The sequence below is a fragment of the Helicoverpa zea genome, chromosome 27, assembly GCF_022581195.2.
Source record: "Helicoverpa zea isolate HzStark_Cry1AcR chromosome 27, ilHelZeax1.1, whole genome shotgun sequence".
In the NCBI taxonomy this organism is placed as follows: Eukaryota; Metazoa; Arthropoda; class Insecta; order Lepidoptera; family Noctuidae; genus Helicoverpa; species Helicoverpa zea.
The window spans coordinates 3,998,962-4,016,766 of NC_061478.1; the positions used below are offsets into that span (position 1 = coordinate 3,998,962).

The following is a 17,805-nucleotide window of genomic DNA, read 5'->3' on the forward strand; positions in this document are numbered from 1 at the left end:
GTAAGGTATGTAAAATATACAAAAAAAAATCAAGAATGCGTATTCTAAATCCATTAAAATATTTTGTTTCAAACACAGTCTGAAGTTAGAAAAAAAGTATAAGTTACCTACCAGCTACCAGTAACCTATCCTACCGACCGACCCAAGCAGTGAGGTAGCCAACCCCGACATACATAGTTGGGAAATGACTTTGAAATTATAGATAGGTACTTTTAACAAAATACTGGTAATAACCCATTCACTATTTTAACAGGATACTAAATGTCCCATAACTATTACCTATTTAACAATGACATACCCTAACTAAAAAGTTAACGTACCAATATAATTCTTCTTAGTTATTTCTAACTATATCTTAGACACACCAATAACTGAATAGGGTGAAGGAAAACATCTCGAGGAAACCTGGACTATAATGTCTGAAATCACCAACCTGCATTGAGCAAGCGTGGTGATTAACGCTCAATCCTTCTCCGTGTGAGAGGAGGCCGCAGCCCAGCAGTGGGACGATAAAATGGTCTATGTTTCAATGTAAATTTTTCCTTCACTACACAAATAAATATATAGGTACATGTTTCATAGTATGTAGTTGTGTTTCCTCATATCAAAAATAAATAATTCACAGACAATTATTTGGATATTGATAGTAGTTTGTATATAGCTCATATTGTTTATAAATATTTAAGGACCTATATGTATGTAACCAAGAGATGTTTAAAACAGAAAAACATCACAATTTTAAACACAAAAAGCATAACCCCCTTTTGGTAAAAAGTCGCGTAAAAATATTGACCGTAGGTACCAAAATATAACGTCCTATTTTCAAATTTTCATCTAAATTAGTTCATCCATCTATAATATTGTTACTAAAAAAAACTAGTAATATGGCCTAAACATTTTTAGGCCATATTATAATTTTAAGTGTCAGCGGTACCAAAGACAATTGACAAGCTGAATCTAGTTAGACTAGGACCTTCATAGAAAAATCTAGCTGGATTACTGTACCAAACAAACCCATAGACTATTGTTAATAATCTGTGACTCAATTGTTATCTATTATGTATATATTAATTGTCTGGCCGAATAGGGTCAATGAACTTTGTTGAATGTACGACAAATATTATTTGTATATATGTACTACTAGAAATAGATATATGGGTAGGTAAATAAAAATGTGTTTTTATTATAATATACTTACTATAGCTTCTTAACTTCTACCAGGGCAAACACAGGCTTTCAGTGAGAACCACTCTACGCATCTAGATAAAAGTAGCCTATAGCCCTCGATATATGGGCTGTCCTATAATTAAGTGCTTCTTAAGATTGGTACTACCTTTACCCAATATTACAGCTAATTCTGGCTAAGCAGTAACTAGAACTTAGATTGTTTAACCTAGCATAACAAGCAAAAGTATTCTGTAATCTTCCTTGGTAAATAGGCAATCTAGTGCTGATATATTTCTTCAAATTTGACCAGTAATATCTGTGATTGGCACGTTCAAGAAAACAACGTTTTCAGCTTTATTTTATAAAATGGCATCTTTTCAAAAATATGTATAAACGTTTGAGAAGTTAAGAATAATCGATCGAACAGTTCTACGTTAAGTTTTTATAACACAAGTTTAAATCCATCGATTTACCTCAAACACTGCAGATTTTAACTTCCATAGATTTGTCATAAACAAGGCAAAATCCATAGAAAATCGTCACCGTTACTGAGAATACCGAAAAGTATGTCATTGACCCAGAAAAATAAACTCCACAGTGATTCTAATTAATTATATATGCATTTATTGTTACTCGGAATTGTTAATATTATATACTATTATTGTATACAGGAAAGCTTCCTTTTTTGCATGTTCCTTTCAATAATTACAAATCTTTCCTTGTTTTTTTTTATATACATGTAATTATTATCATTAAAAATGAACCATTATCCGTATGTATCAGTTTTCATTGGATAAAAAACAAGTGCTCAAGTCTGAACATTAATTATTTTAATAAGAATTTAAAGAAGAGAAAATTGTTGGTTAAGAGAAAAATGCTAGAATCACACTATTTACTTAGTAGTGGAAAATTACCAAAATAAAATGACGTACTGTCAAAAATGAGTGGTTTGTTCTCTATGAGCCTAGGTTCTTGTATATTAGGAAGTGTTATGACTAAGACCTCAAATTATCTTGAATTGGGTCTAGATAAAAGGAAAAAAATAATCTGGATATGATAATAACTGTGCAGAATTAGTCCTAATTTAATTTAAATTGTCTAAAAACATTCTTTTTGGTGTAATTTGTGAAAAAAATCAATTATCCATTCTATTTAATACATTTCTTCATTATTATACAAAGAAGAATTTTATTTTAGGAATTTATCTCTATGTATAAAAGTCATTCAGTTCATTAGCAGATAAGCAGCGTTTTTTAATTTAGAACGTTTGTTAGAAATAATGCGTTCCTTATTTAAAACCTTTTTGGTAATGTAAATTAAAGATGGCTGACAAAATAAATTGAAGTTCATGATTCGTTTAAAAACATTATTTTGTGTTTTTCTCCAGTTGTAATATTAAAGACGGTTATTTTATACTCTTTCCTATAGCAATAGTCTGTAGATTAAGTTATCAGGAATCCTGACAACTGGATACATGTAAATCCCAACTCCGAATTACCATTTCAAAACATACAGTTAAAGCATGAATAAAAACTCTGAATCACGTCAAAACTGTGCCCTTCCGGGTTCAAACCACGCATTCAAATTAAAACGGGCCATTCTTCAGAACGCCACCAATGAAAAACGCAAATACAAATATTACGAGACAGAACAAGCAGGAGATAAGCCATCACTCTGATAAACAAATATAAATTAACAATACTACACTTATCCGTCGGCTTTTTTTACCAAAACATTTTCGTCGGGACCAACAACCCGAGCTAAAGAGCAACGCACTCAACACCAGACGTACTAGGGAAATACCTTGAGACAGCGCCATCTCTTATCAAGTAGCCGTACTAAAGGTCAAACTTGAAGGTTAATGAACCGAGGTTGAATTACGTCCTATCAAAGATGATTGTATGACTATTTTTGGTAATGTATGTAATGGCTTCGTGTTTGATTGTGTATTTTTGGTAATGATGTTCAAATAATATTTGTTAATAATAGCTACCTATACTTTATTATATTCGGTTTCAATATTAGTGCGTTACGCTAAGGTTAGCAAGCTTACAATTTAGGACAAATTCTTAGCACAGTAAGAGGTAATTAAGGTCACAGTTAGTCATATTACGACATATTTATCAATAATAAAATATTTCTGATAATGCAACGTTAGTGCAAACGTGGAATAAAACTGTCCTAATATTCAATAATAAAATAACGTGTAATTTTTGCTTATCTAAGGTAATAAATCTGAATAAAAACTGTTTTAGATAAAGTATAATCTACATAAAGTGCCTATTAAGGCTTGATTCATCCGGCCAAAAACATCTTAATAAGCAAAACTTAAGTAGTTCACACGTTTCTAAACAACTTCACAAACTTACTAACACGTAGACCAAGTTTTATTGACCCCAGAATGATCTAGAATTGCAATAAAGCAATTTTAAAACTTCCTAAACAGATGAAAATTGAAAAAACCGCCATCTATTGTCGAGGGGCCGAACCAAAGTTCAAACTGCCAAACTGAGGTGAACGACCCCGTGCGCGGGCTTATCTTTGTGTTATGTACTTCTCGTGACGCACACTTGATTTATTTTTTCCATGCAGTACGTACCAAGTCAAGGAAAATTAGTATTTTTATTGCAATCAACGTTATTGTTGGTTTTGCGTAAAGTTTTGTAAGCATTTTGCTCATTTAAGAATGACTGTACCAACGTACGTTGATCCGTAAAGGATTTCCTTGTGTATGAAAATCTGTATTGCGTTCTTTAAAAGCTAACTTATTGTGGTTTGTTGATGATTCACGTTACAATGGCTGAATGGATTTCGATGAAACTTCGCCTACAGACAGTTTTTTAACCTGGATACTTGCATATTATAAGAACATTTAACTAAACTTATACCATATAGACTTTTTTCGTTTGTACATTGTAAAAGCTCTGTAACTATTGATCTGATTTGAAAATCACTGTTGAAAAGCTACAGTCTTCCCGAGTAGCACAGGCTATATTTTATCCGGGTACGAAAAGAAATTCTCCCGGGACGCGAGTGTAACATATAAAAACAGCTAGTACTCTATATCCCAGTAGGTACTTCAATATCGATTATAAATATTCTCTAATAAAAACCCGTAATATACAGTAAACGTGAACACCACACTCAAACATACAAAGAACTAAAAAAAAAACATAATTGAATGAAATATTGTTATTATAACACGCCTACAAAAAAAAACTAATCTATTCGTACTTGGGAGGCATTACGTGTTTAAAAAATCATCAATTACTTATGTATAGAATAGTAATTAATCATTTGGGCTTGTTCAGTAAATTATGTGTGGCAGAAATGGCGAACATTTGGTAATTTTAACTAAACTGAAAAAAAGGAGGTTCTCAGTTTGATTTTTGTGTATGTTTGGGCCTGATTATCTCACGTTTGACTGAACCGATTTTGATGCGGTGTTCTGCAGAGTAATTGACAGACTTAGTATGGAATATTATTGAAGACGGTTTTTAAGACTATTTTTACGTATGTGAGACGAAACATTTTATATCCTGTATGAAATTTCCACAGTACATAACTAACTATGCTTCCTATTATGAAATTATCACACTACCTACATAATTATGTATTAATGCCTATGCTCTATAAGATAGAAAATTACATTTACACACATTAGTATGGCTTAGTCGCTTTTCTTAGACAAAACATATACTTATACCATTTAAATCAACTTATTTAAAATAAAGGTTTTCCATCTCTGTTAAGTTTCTCATTACTCATTTACAATAACAATGTGTCATCGATTATATTACAAGAAAAAAACAACGATTATGTAGGCGTGCCAATTTTGAAGATGAACGTCTAAAACAAAGGTGTGTGCCTCGAAGAAATGTGAATGAGGTAGGTTTAAAAATAGACTGGTATTTTCATAGTACGTTTGTGCTAATAGTAGGTACAGGTATGAAATAAGAAAAAAGTCTGTAGTTTATAGAGGTCGGAGTAATCCACCATCTTCAAAACTGGCGAATGTTCTGATTATATTTATACTAAAATAGTTGTAGTAGTATAAAGCTGACGTTTACGTCGTTTCATCATCATCATCATCATCAGCCTATCGCAGTCCACTGCTGGACATAGGCCTCTCCAAGTGCACGCCACTGAGATCGATTTTTACGTCGTTTATTACAACGCAATTTTCTCAGGAACTAATGGACTGATTTGAATAGAAGCCCGTTTATCGAAAACGGAGTAGTGTCATGGCCAAATACGCAACAGAATGTACTTTTTAACTTACACATCATAAGCAAAGTCACCTGCACAATATTTTTGGTTTTAATAGTAAACCAAAGCTCCAATGGCTGAAAGCTGCGAAAGCTACAATAAAATTAAAGAGAGCTTTTTAATAATAAAAAATCTCCACTTCCATACCACCCAGGTGAAAATCAAAAAACTGTTCTCCATAAAAAAAAACCCAATTAGTTTACTATTACTACTCAGAACCGCAAACTACGCACGGCGGCATGATACAGGTGCGCTTAACAGGTGCCAGTTAACTTGCCAACTTAACCGTCGAAGGAATTCTAAACTGTACTTAATGCTTGCTAGAAAACTCTGGTTGGGACGAGAAGTTTTATAGCGAAGCAAAGGTGCCTACGTAGTTTAACAAGGTGTTTAGCTATTAATATATTTGAATACCAGCTTGAGCCCGCGGCTTTGCTGAGAGAACTAACTATCGCACCTGGGTAAAGAGTTACCTTTTTCGGGCTCTAAACTAGACTATCTACTATTATCTGTATAAAAGTATGATCTTTTTCAGACTCTAGTTAGACTATTTGTGTACCAAATGTCATTTAAACAGTGTTGCAGTAGTTTTGGCGTATAAGCGTGACTGTTAGCCAGACAGACAGTTACTTTAGTATTTGTCGTATCATATTTTTGCGTATTTCGTGAAAGTCTAAATTTATACATTTTTTTGGCCGTTTTTGACTCTACCCAAATTATTTCTTTCCTAGCCATATGTTTAAGGTAGCAACTCAATTTGCTTGTCAAGCAAAAATAACCCTATCAATACAATAATTTATCGTTCAGAACCTAACACTTATACATAATACAAAGCGTGAGGCAAATAAGTAAGCATATTTAATTCAAGTAAATAATATGCTACGTTACCCGATTATACACGCCATATTGTTATAAGCAAAGTAAATAAAAAAAACAATAAATTGCAATCGGTCAGCGAACGATTATCGAAGCTATGCAGTTAACTATAAAAAAATCTTATGACATAATGTGGGCAGCCGGTCGGTGACCCAATGTTGTTACGCAGAGCGTACAACGCCATCTAGCATTGAGTAGCTGTACTAAGGTAGCGTTAATTAAATTATTGCACTTTAAACAGCTAATTAAATTAAAAATGGCATTTGTAACACGTAAAAAATATGAATTTTATATATATATGCATTTTTTGAGAGGTTTAATTAAAATGTTGCTGATGAAGGTTTAGCTACTCAACGCTAGATGGCGTTACAACCGCGCATAAAAACTAAATACCGCCAAAACCGCACCTAACTTAATTGGTGTAATTGAACTGAATAATGAATAAAATATTAATAAATACGGAATAAAACAAGTTGTTAAGCGTTATGCGTTTGCTATTACGCATTATGAAATCGTATTCAAGTTAGTTACCTAATACGACCGCTCGCCGTGCCTCGTAATCGACCCCACTGCTCAAAGTTGGCGAATTCCAAGGTTACCGTTTTATGAATACAGAAAAGGGTCCTTTAAGATAAAAATTCTCTTTTTAGAAGCATTATAAGCTGACGTCACTCGACAATCGTGCTCAAAGGGACTGCGGTTTTTTTTAATTCTAAAAAGAATATTGGGACAAAGGTTTGATTCGACCAGAAAAGTGGTACTCCATAACTTAACTATGCATTAATGTAGATTTTTAAAGGTTTTTACTGTAATATTGAAATCCAATATCATAAGGGTTTGCTCACATTACGCTCACATCACGTGAAGCAATTTAATAAAAAACAGAGATAATTTTTTTGAGAAAATTGCCTCTAAACATTTTATTATTTATAATAAGTTTCATTTTCAATCAAAAACATTTAGGGTCTTACTACAAAAACTTTAAACCCTGTTTTACACTTGTCTAATAAAATTTTGGCTGCAAAATGAACCATATGTCAACGTCATAATTTGACATTTTTTTAGACAAGGCATAAACTGACGTTTAAAAGTTTTTGTGGTAAGACGGTTAGACTTATTTTGACACTGGGTACAATTTTACTACAAAAACGAGTGATAAATATTAAAAAGTAACTCGTGGTTGCTACCTATCTCCTTTTATCATAAAAATGTTTAGGGGAAGGGGTCAGAAGTGAAGATAATACAAGGTAAATAAATGCCTAGTAAAAAAGTTGTTACCATGGAGTATAGAAATTATAAAAAAAAAACATGGAAGCTCCCTTTAGTATAGGTGAATTATAAGATGTTGCAATTTAAGTTAAATCCTTCCTAATATTATAAATGTTAACTATGTGTAGGGCTGCCATCTCGAATTTCGCCAAACCCGGACAAACGTTTAAAAACCCCGGACATTTGGCGTAAACCGCTTTTTTCCCCCGAACATGTACGATTTTTTTTAAACAAAATAATACCTAATTTGTAATCCATTTACTATTGACATACACTTAAATTCAATGAGGAGCTTCCTAACATGAAAAGTGTCCGGGTTTTCCCCGGACACTTCTTGAAACCCCGCCCGGACGGCCCCCGGACGGCCTCCAAACGAGGACAAATCCGGGGAAACCCGGACGGATGGCAGCCCTAACTATGTGTATCTGTTGTGCTTTCACGCCAAAAACATTTAACGGATTTCAATGTTTCGTACACAGTCTAAAGCCTGAGAAAGGGTACAAGTCACTTTTTATCCACGCGCAAAGTTCTCAAACTAGTTCATCTTAAAAAATGATGACATTGTTCCAAAAGAGTAGGTACGATATAAATGTAGCTTTTCAAAAGTTCTTTTCTAGGTAACAACTCATTACTAAGTTAAGAAATAAATTAAAAATAAATGAATTCATGAAAGTATCACAAACATTTGTACAGCGTGGCAGTCAGTATTGCGCAACCGGTCTAATCTAGAAATGTCTAGTTCGTAATGGTATGGTTTGTATGCGACAGACACGGTGCAGCATTGAATCGATAATGTTGTATGTGGAAAAATTCTAGTGAAATCATTCTTTGGAAATGCTGTTTGTTATTTCAATTGAAAATTGTTGAGGAAATTATAAACGAAAAAATATTTAAAAATACGCAAGTATGCAGTTAGATTCCAGTCGTTTAAATATTGACTTGCATAATAATCAAAACTAGCAACTAGTTGAAATATTCAAATCAATTAAAACTGGCCTAACCCCGATTAAAATTGACAACTAAATCGATATCAATCTATGCATACATATTTATTTTATTTCTGTAAAACCGAAAAAATACAAAAAAAAAAAACAATGTTTTCAATAGCTACATCATCCTTATATAATTCACTTAATAACTTTGGTACCCAACTGGGCCAGAAGTTCAACTTTGACCTCGAATCCGATTGAACCTGAGTTCCAAGGTCACAGAGGTCAGATTAGGGCCGTTCGAGAGCTAGCCCAAAACGTGTCAGGCTGTGACCTGCGACTGACCTACATATGTTACAAGTTTGAGGCCGAAGAACAAATGTTTGCTGATTTTGAGTACATCCGATTGGTTTAGTGACAGACGGATTAATAAACATTTTGTGGGCGGTTTTTGAGAGATATAAATGATGATGGTCTTTTTGTTTCACGCAGTTTTAATGACTTTTATTCATTTCATGTAATTTTTAAATACATTATGTAATTATGTAAGTGACAAAAAGTAATGTACTATATGTATATATAATAATAATAAATCATTTATTTGCGAGATATGTGTGGTGAATATGTAAAAATGTAGGCCACACAGTCAGGAATAATTGTACGGAGAGAATTTACTCAATCAAGTAGTTTTAAAGTTACAAATAACGAAATTTGTGTAGATATATGACGATAATATATGTTGTGCATTACCTATCTATGCTATAACATTAGTGAATTATGTAACGTTAATCAATTTTCAGGACAAATAAATCAAATATTCATACTCTAAAGTTAGTAGTTACCTCAGTTATTATTATTACAGTGTACAATTAACCCATTTCTCTTGTTAACCAGAACAGTTACAAGCCCTGTTAGTGTTCAAACTACAATAAATTACCGCTGTGCGTGACTCGAACTGTTTCTCACAACGTCATATTGTTACAACTTAGTTCACATCTTATCCCGTTTTAAACCCTGCGTTATTTTCTCATGTCTTTGCAAATAATACCCATTCATATTTGCGAAGCTTTGAAATACCCTTTTTAAAAATCACCATACAAAACCCCCTCAAAATATCCCCAGCAAGTAACAAGGAAATTGCAAGACACCACGTGCTTTGAAAATAGGTCATCCTTTATCTTTGGACAATTTAACAACGTTCTGTCCCTTTCTTTGGGCCGTGGGACAATGGGTGGGACAGAGTGCGCAGTATTTAAGCTGGTCCCCTCGAAACTTGATAGTTGTAGAAGCTGGCTAGTTGACTTTTGTTGCTTAAGGTTAGATGTCACGATGTATCCTGAGTTGTCAAGCAGTCAGGCAGTCAGGCTTACTGCGGTGACATCAGGAACTTGGCTGTCATGATAGCACTCACATGCCTTCTAGCAGTTTTGTTTGTAATTAAACTTAAAGTCATGTGACATGATTCTATTAAACCATGTCGTTTGTTCAGTAGGTATACGTATATTATTATAGGTACGTGCGTTCAAAAACAAACGCGTGTATTGTTCTTGTGGTTTTTTCATAAAAGTTACCTATTCATTGAGCTTGAATTTTGTATTAATTTCATTTTAAATGACTGTAGCAAGGACTGTATTAAACTTATTATAAACTACGCGTCTTTAACCTTAATTTAAGTTATTGTAAGGTTTGTTTATAAATTTTGTTTTAAAAGCTATATTTTTCCTATAAAAAGGATGCATTGTTTTAACTCATTTTATGTACCTTTTTTCCTAAACTGTCCCATTGATGGGCAAAGGCCCCATCGCCTTCCATCTATTTCTATCGCTTTTATTTTTCACATAGCTGCTTGAAATAAAACATTTTACAACGGAAATGACTTTACCATGAAACTTAGACAGGCAAGTTATCTTGAACGTCAAAACCAAGATATGAAATTATCGATATATTGTATGTAAACAATTCTGCTGCGGTTTCACTATGATTGTTACTTGTTACCTATTTTGTTAGCATCGAGTTTCAATATAATTTTGATTGGCAAGGCTGATTTCGATTTAAAATTTTGCAATCGTCGTGGTTTTTTTATTTGCTTATTGAGTTTGTTTTGATAAGCAGTTCTTTTTCTCTGATATATAAAGAATGTTTCGGGATATAACAACTTTATAATCGACTGAAGTTTGATATTGTAAATATTTAACTCTTTTATAAAAGTTTTGGGAAGTATAAGTAAACTTTTAGATATCTCACAATTTTGTGCGTTATTTTCAAAAGTATCTTGGTAATTTTTCTCATTATTTTTTTATTGTAAATCCTACATAGCAACTGCATTGCTACTTATCAAATAAATATTAACTGAATTAAAATGAGTGTAGCTAATACAATTCGCGTAATCTAAGAACTAATAATAACGCAATTGTTCATGTTTTAGTTATAACAAGGTAAGGATATAATAAATTAATATACTTATAGGCTTAATCATAGAAATTGTAATGGTCGGGCACGTTCACTCGTCTCTATTAGGAAAAAAGCATATTTTTAATCATTTTCCTCCTGAGTTTATATTTTAAATAAAGTAATGAATCATTAGATCAAAAATACTTTGTTTAGCTATCTAATTTGTTACGTAATAAATTATAAGCGTCATAAAAAATAATTAAAACCAATTTGTTATTAGGTAGTAACAAAATGACTAATTTTAAACATTACCACCGCATAACTGAGCTTATTATTCCATTATTAAAGTTACCGTGACCAATTTAAACTTTATGCACGGACAACAGTTAACTAAACAGTTAGCGATAGTTAAAATTCACATGCTAAACTCACGCCTGTAATTGCGTAATTAAAACATAATTAAAAATTATAAATACGAAAAAAAGTTACGTAAAAAAAAACTTTCGAAAAAAGAAAATGGACGCCGCCATTTGCCGCCAAAACCGACTTGTGAACATTTAAAAAAATACGTCAAACCTCTATCGTCATTCCATATTTGAATAAATTCACTGTCACCACACACCACAGATAACACAAACACAGGACACTTTTTAAAATTAGAATTCGCGTTCAGAAATAATCCGTGTTCGTAATTCGTAAAGACCCGCTCACACCGAGATGTTGCAAGCGGGCCATCGGGGGAGCAACTAGGAAATGAATACAACGCCGCACGCCGCCCAACACACATAACCTCCTTGCACGCCAGTGTGTGTAAGTGCATACGTTTTGACAACATGTGGAGTTTATTTATATGCCTACCGCATCACATACATTCCCAAAACATTTTTAATTACAATAAAACAACAATTTTAAGCTCCAACGGTATGAAATATACTGTATTTCAAGTCTAATTGGACTCTAATAAGAGTTGTAAAAGATAGTAACAGAACAACAATTAAAATATTTTTAATCTGAACTTAAGATCTAAAAATGACAGATTAAAAATCTGAGACAGCGGTTTGAGAGAAAAATGTTACGCGGCTAAATCACAACAACCGTTATTACATAACAGTCGGCTAGACAGAGATGGGGATAGTTTTTGTACGAGCTAAAAAAAGACAGAACATCGAGGTTGTGTAACCCAACACAGGGAAAGCTCATACGTACTTTCTTTATACACGACGAGCATGTGTGTGTGTGTGTGTTAGTATATAGTGTGCAAGTGTGTGCGCATCTTTACATTTTTGAAATTCGAACGAAAGAGCGTAAGTGTCGGGATGGATTTTTCAAAATGGACTCTTCTTTTAGAAATATGGAGTGCAATATTGAACGTTGTGTTGTAAGCTGTAAGGTCGAAATTGGTGTTTGGACGAGCATGCACGGCAGCTTTTTGAAGGGGTTCAATGACACACGGTTTGGCACGTTCCTTAGGCCCACCGAATTTTTCAAATGTACTGCGGAGTAGGTTGAAAACGCCACAAAAGACGTGATATTTCCACAGAACTAAAACTAGGGCACGCGTAGTTGCTGTTATGGGTCTTTTAATCGATTTTCCTCGAAACAGGAGGATAAACTTAACACTTTTAACAAGCGGAATTTTCTTGCATCCTAATGTACCGGTTATGAATCGCGAGTAGCGAGAATTGACCGAAAATGAGGACATGCGTGATAGGCTATAAATCATCATTATTGTAGTGTCGCTACCCGATGGTAGATGGCGTTGTCATAAATTTTATTGCACAATAGAATATTTTTGCATTTTCGAATTGTTTTTATATTTCTCAGTTTTTGTAATTCATTAATAAATTGTGGAATAAATTTGGCTTTATATAAGTTGAATGGAATTATACATAAGGAATTTCGCGCCAAAAATAATCAATCATAGTGTAGGCAGATTGTTAGAATATTATGCTAAACTAAAGTGCGTGACCATACATTGTTGTAAGTTATTAATAAATCAGAAAAAAAATGATAAATCGGTACCAAATTATCCGATAATCGGAAATAACTAATTAACAATTCACAAATTACTAAAAATAAACGAATCTTTGTCTCAAAATAGATACTTTACTGTAAATTTACTATTGCATCACATCGGAGGAAGTGAAATAACAGCCATAATATTTATATAGCTATCCCTTTCCGGCCGTATGGCGTCATCTTTGTCGCACGAGGAGAGTTCCTCATTTGAAAAGCGAAGCCGAGAGACGGATTGCTATCTCTGTCGCGCAACAGTGAAGTCGTATATTGCTGATGTGTTCGTGCAAGGCAACGGAGGGTATTGACCTGTCCTTGCTTTGCATGTGTGCAGCCTTGCTTTACTGTTATACGTTGTTTGTATGTGTGCGCGTGCATCGTTAGGATCGGTACACACGGATTAGTATTTTGTATTGTAAATTAATATTTTATTTTTTATGCTTGTTATGTAAAAGTTGTTTTATACAAACCACGGTAATTGATGTTGGGTGATTCCATTTTTTCTTGGGTGTAGGATAACTTACCTGAAATAGAGAAAGGGTTTTCATTAGTATTAATAATTCGTAATAATTTAATTAGGTGTAATTAAGACAGACAGAAAATTACGCATAATTCAATGACGCAAAATAATTTTTATACCGTATAAAGTAATCGACTTTAAGTTTTTTCCCCTTTTTGATATCGTAAAAATCTTTATAACCACTTTTAATTTTTTTCTTCTCTTTTTATTTGAATAAACTTTTTATTATCTGCCTACGTATCTATTTACCCCCAACTATCACAAAATCACACCCTCACATATCTCAAAAAAACAAACAAAAACACAATTATACTCAAACAAAATAAATACGGAACCACAACCAACAAAACGCGCAAAGGAAAACCTGCAAACAGCCTAAGCCACGCTTATAAAAAAAAAGTTGCGTCAGAGCCCATAAAAAATGTCTGCCAGTCGTCAACGTTACATTACATCACTACGCTACGAGTGTGTGAGTGACGCATCACACACACACGCAAACCGTGTACGTATACACACGTGTTCTTCACGTGGGGTGTCAATGTGTGAGTGCGGCCTAATCTCTAAAGGAATGCGGGTTTCATACAAGTAGTTTTTAAAAGCGCTGAAAAGCAAAATTCTTTGACTGCCTCGCCACCCTTTTATGTTTTTCACTTTTTAAAGATTTTTCTCGACATTTTTTTCGCTTTTTTCGCTCGCAAATGAAATGGATTGATGCGGATTCGCTTTGAGTTTTTTTTTTAATTAGAAATTTACTTGTGCGTAATTAAAGCTAGTTTGAACTTAACGTTTATTAACACACATATTAACTATATAAAATAAAAACTCAGGTCAGGAGGTCAGATAGGCAGTCGTTTGTAAAACACTGGTACTCAGCTGCATCTGTTTAGACTGGAAGCCGACCCCAACATAGTTAGGAAAAGGCTAGACAGATGATATTAACTAAAAACTTTGATTCTAAAAACTGATTTTTTTACATCGTTTACCGAAGCTTGTCACAAAATGTCAAACGTCCGTTTTCCCTTTTTAAAATATGACAGCAAAAGTCAAATGTCATAGACAATTGGCATTTGAGTTAGAACTGCTTTGTAAATGCGTTTATATTCTGCCGGTAGTCAAAGGTCTAAGTTAACTGCGTTTGTCTTCGTTATAATATAGAATAACCGATGGATTTAAGTTATGTAAGCGTAACCTCTGAGTCATGGGCCGAGCCTAAATTCTTGGAGTTTGTATTCGCTTCTGGAGGGATGCTTTTCGACATATTTTAATAAAAGTTAAAGTATATACATATTTAGAGCCTTTTTATATAAAAAAAATTATGTTTCGTGTCATGCGGCTGCCGTGTGACATTGACGAACATCACAGTTGCTGCATTGCAAGTTTGACACAAAATACAAAGGAGATGGCCAAAAAAAAACCCAGAGTCGACAGAAACTTCACATGTATCATTGGATTCAGTATAATGTGTGGATTTAAAAAAGTATTTCATATCATCCGAAAACCATGGGGTTCTCTTTTTATAACGGTTTTTCGATCAAGAATTTAGGTTATTAAAAATTTTCCTTTACTGTTTGCTGTTCTTTAGACGTTTGGATTTGCAAAAATATTTTTTTGTTTGATAGGGTATACTTCCCAGATGTTCCCATAGTCATCAGATCAGGATCTGATGATGGAAACCCTGAGAAATCGAGGGCAACTTACGAAAGTTATAGGCGTGCATAGGGTAAAAACTTGACACTCAGCTGTATGTCTATTAGCACTATACAAGAGTGGAGGTTTAAAGTTGACTTGATGATGAAGAGCAGAGGAGATCGAGGGAACTCGATGACTGAATATGTAAACTACCTCGTGTTTGGGCTTATATTATTCGTATTGACGAGAACTTTCCACTAATGCGGATAGTGACGACTATACTTGTTACTAAAGAGCCAATAATAATAATAAAAAAACTTTTTATAAAATCACTGACTTCTGGGCCGATGCACCTAATAATAGTTTTTTTTTATTATTTACCTTTGCCAGTTTATGAAGGTTGCACATTGCTGGGAAACCTCTCCAAGTAGATAAGGTCGGTGTTTAATCGTTTCTGGAGTGGTTCATGTCAATAGTGCAATGGAAAGGGGTCAAAATCAAGATCTTTTAATCTCCAGGCAAACTCTGTAACTATGGGAATATTACTATTGGCTTGTATAATGTTAGTATACCTTGTTTTTATGTGCCTTGATGTAAATAATCTTAAAAATCAACCTAAATTCAACATAACCTATTTTGTGAAAATATGATATAGCTCCTATACCCCATGGATTTCAGGCTGGATTTTTTGGCACGATCAAAGGTCTATAATAATGAACCCATTGGTACCCATTTCGTTGCTGTCGATTCTGGGTTTTTTTACTATGAAAATTTGGCCATCTCCTTTAAAGGAACCTTAAAATCATCCAAAAAGATTGCTGATTAAAATGACCTAATTTTAATGTAATGATTGATTAATGTTATCATACTAGTCTGATATGTGATATCTGATTCGCCACATCATAAAGAAATTCTCTTCTGAAAGAAAGTTTTGGGAAATTAAGCCCTTTAGTGACTTTTGAGTCCAAGTTAAAGGATAGGTAACACTAACAGATAATAGGTAATTTTTCAAAAAGACTTGCAAAGGTCAAAAGGTCCTGAAACCTATTGATGATGATAAAGTAGTCATTTACTGAAGAAAGACAGCCTATTTCCAAAAATAGTACTAATAAAAGAAGCCTAACTCTTTCCAATTCAGATAGAATTGAAGAAACTTGCTCACCTATATTTTATTTACTACCTCTACATAAACCAAATGACTGTCTTCGGATTTCAATCTACGTAATATATTTTTAGAGATTGTAATTTCTCTTTTTTTTTTGTTATTTTTAGTTTTGCTTTATTTAAGGTTGCATAAGTTATGTCTGTAAATATCGAATACTAAAATAATTATGCTCCATATAAATTGTGACTTTCGATCTCTAATCGCAAAACCATGGATAGCTCGCTTATTGCAACCCACCGTTAGTCTAGGCACCTATATGTAGCTTCTTAGCTATATAAATAGCGAATAAATGCATATATTCATAGTGCATCTATTTCGTATGCACCTCGGAGAGGTTTAGAAGTAGGTTGCACCGGAAAATGCATCTTACTGCAGTGAAGGTAACAGAATCATTGACCGACCTTGAAATAGACTAGTTCGCAGGAATGAGAACTAAGAATATATAAGTAATGGTGTAAACTTTATTTTCTTTAAACTAAAAGTTATGTAAGTTTTGGGGACTAATACAAATTGATTAATGTTAAAAAAAACCAGTCACATAGAGCCTTTTTTTCGACCTACTTTCTCAAGTGTTCTAGTCTTTAGAAAAATGCAAGAAAATCAAAAGAGAAGATTAGTATTTTAAATCTTATAATGTGGCTGTGTATATGTAAACAAAAAATATTAATGGTTACGAACAGGAAGAGATTCTTTTTATCATGAAGTTTTCAGGTTCCTGCCTTAAGATACCTATACCTGATCAAAAGGTACTAATTGCTACTATTGGATGTAGTAGGTTTCTTATGAGGCCAATCATCGATATTATGAAATTGGGGATTGTGTAAAACGCACTAAGCGATTGAAAATAAAGCCATTCAAATATTCTGATTTTCATTACCGTAGAGTATTTTCACGTCCTGCAAAACAAATCGTAAAACAAAATTAATATCAGCACGCAACACACATACAAACTAAAAAAATCTCATCAACATGCAATGAACGAGAATAGAAATAAAAAAAGAAATAAATTAGCATAACACCAAAATCCGCTATTTATAAAATTAATAAAAAAAACTCGAAAGAACCCGTTGCGAAAAACCTGACCTACAACAATACACGCACACAGATGTAGAACACTCACACATGCATGTGTACATGGATAGGTATTACGTGGGAACTAACTACAATGATAATAATGATTTAGGGTGTTCGCAAACTGAGCGATTTTTCGCGATGCGCGTGAGTCGGGATTTTTTTTTTTTTGGGATGTTAGTAAGTAGTTTTCTTGTAAATGATTTGTTATTTTCAATTTACTACATATAAGTTTCTTTTTTGCAAAAATGAATGCGTTCATTTGGCTGGTAGGACTTAATTTGGCTCTAGAATAATTGGTGAAAGTATTTATTTTTCACATTCAGTAATTTAAGAGTTTTTTTTTAGAAACATCACGTTTTTTAAAGTTTCAAATTTGATTAAGGTACATTATGAAAAAAATCTTTTATTGTTGATTTTTTTCAAGTCATAGTCAGTGGGCTACATTATTCCTCTTCTCCATTTAACTTTTAATTCAGACAAGCGAAATATTTATGAATGTA

At 33.3% G+C, this 17,805-nt stretch overlaps 1 protein-coding gene across 2 annotated transcripts in view; it reads right to left on the bottom strand.

Moving 5' to 3' along the window:
• The window catches only part of LOC124643264 (probable nuclear hormone receptor HR3), a 99,594-nt gene that overhangs the window by 49,750 nt on the left and 32,039 nt on the right, over positions 1-17,805 (bottom strand). The window contains exon 1 of one of the 2 annotated variants that reach the window (XM_047182169.1): positions 11,524-11,650. The exons of the other annotated variant lie outside the window; for it this stretch is intronic. The gene's annotated coding sequence lies outside the window, so the exon portion shown is untranslated. Of the gene's footprint in view, positions 1-11,523; positions 11,651-17,805 lie in introns of those variants that run through there. 2 annotated transcript variants of the gene reach the window in all.